The sequence below is a fragment of the Penaeus japonicus genome, unplaced genomic scaffold (genome assembly GCF_977035675.1).
Source record: "Penaeus japonicus unplaced genomic scaffold, GWHDUDI00000001_assembly GWHDUDI00000028, whole genome shotgun sequence".
NCBI classification, from domain to species: domain Eukaryota; kingdom Metazoa; phylum Arthropoda; class Malacostraca; order Decapoda; family Penaeidae; genus Penaeus; species Penaeus japonicus.
The window spans coordinates 16328329-16330150 of record NW_028234430.1 but is presented as its reverse complement, the minus strand read 5'-3'; the positions used below and the strand labels follow the sequence as shown (position 1 = coordinate 16330150).

The window sequence follows — 1822 nt, the reverse complement described above, 5'->3', positions numbered from 1 at the left end:
GCTGGGAGAGTCCACTCATTGAGGCCACGGGAGGCATTTCACACGTTGTGGGACTCCCGCGATCAGCTGTTTTTTATAGTTCGTATTTCCAAGCAAGACTATGAAGTGGGTATTCTTGTACCTCTCAGATATACTTTTCTATCAAAGTTGCATCGCTTGTGGTCTTGCAATCATTTCTTCATCTTTTATTTTTATTCATTTACTTATTTTTAAAACTCAAAATCACGAAAAGTCCTCCAACTGCATCAGATTCTCGTCTCTATCGATACCGACTGCTCCCAGCACCGCCGGCCACACTCCCACCCACTCCCGAAGTACACTGCCCGTTCCCCCAGCCCCCGCCCGGTCCCCGGCTCCTTCCCCCGGAGCCCTGCCCGTCTGGCCCACCGGAGGCGAGCGCGCTGGCCCAACCAGCCCTGCCTGCCGCGCCGGTGGCCCCCTTGCGGAAACATGAGCCCTTTCTGAGAGGTCGGTTGCGGCACGTTGCAACGGGAGATTGGCGGAAGCTCTTCTCCAGAATTGGCTTCCTTTTCTTTCTAATGCGATTTACTAAGTACATCACGTAACTTTTCCTGCGGAATACATGTTCCGAAAGATTGAGTTTACTATTATGATTGATAAAGTATCATTCGTTTCTTCTTTCTCATCAAAAATCGAACATGTTCGATGAGCGCTTAGATTTCTTGCATCCTTGGTCAAGCGAGACAACTCCAGTTGCAATTCACTGCTGCCGCCAGACTGGTCGGGACTAAACATCCAGAGGAACAGCCTTGTCCACTAATTTTACGAGAAACGTAATCTGTGAAAGAATAGAAGAATTTAAGTAGCTTGGATCCATATTCGAGGGAAAAATAAAAGAAATGTCAATATTACCAAATTTTATACCACTAGAACCTAACGAAATACACACCAAAAGAGATACATAAATATATATATATATATAAAGAAATAAATATAAATATATAACATAGGGGCTTCAAACCCCATGCTAACGTAGAATGTTAACGATGTATGGGTTTGGGTACGACGAAACGCTTATTACCTGCAAGCTGTTGAGTATGAGTGGTAATAAAGTCTGTTTGATCGCTTGTGTTTTACTGGCACCCTTATTGTAGCTAAACAAAACATCGGAATCAACATTTTATTTGTGTTATAATATCGTTACGTCTATCCCCACATTATGGAATTTTATGAGAAGTGTTCCATGTGCTTTGTCTGAATGCGTATATTTTGATAAGCCAAAAATTCCTGCTGTCATGATGATCAGCTATAAATGTATAAAACAATATCCGTAGTGTCAAGGCCGTATCACCACAGCCTCGTATGCCTTTGCACGGAACAACACTTTAACAAAGGGTCAATAACACTATCCTTCCACGCCACTCTCTCGGCGTGAGGACCGAAGTCATGGTCCACATAACCATTACCCTGTGCAAATATTACTTTCGCCGAAGCTCTGAAAATTTGCTTGCTCCAGGCACGGCCAGATGCATTTAAATAGATGTTTTGTAAACATAATAAAAGTATAGGTATACATGCAGACGGGCGCTGACTCAAAACAAAAAGATAAATTGCACATGCATATGCACACAGGCGCGCGTGTACACACACGCACACACACACACACACACACACATAAACACACACACACACACACACAAACACAAATACAAACACAAACACAAACGCACATACATCTCTTTGTTTGGCGTTTGTAATGTGTGAAAGATTTGGCGCGGTCGGTGTGGAGGGTGTCATTGTCCGCTTGGGGCGGGCCGTGGGAAAGTACCGCGTGGAGGGCTGCGGCGAGCGCGCGAGACGC

General features: G+C 44.6%; 1 protein-coding gene across 2 annotated transcripts in view; it reads left to right on the top strand.

The window, feature by feature from the left end:
- Positions 1-1085, top strand: part of LOC147468503 (uncharacterized) — a 20814-nt gene extending 19729 nt beyond the window's left edge. For both annotated transcript variants that reach the window (XM_086553447.1, XM_086553446.1), the window contains exon 4: positions 1-1085. This exon is cut by the window's left edge and continues 2095 nt beyond it. The gene's annotated coding sequence lies outside the window, so the exon portion shown is untranslated.
- The last annotated feature ends 737 nt before the right edge of the window (positions 1086-1822 follow it).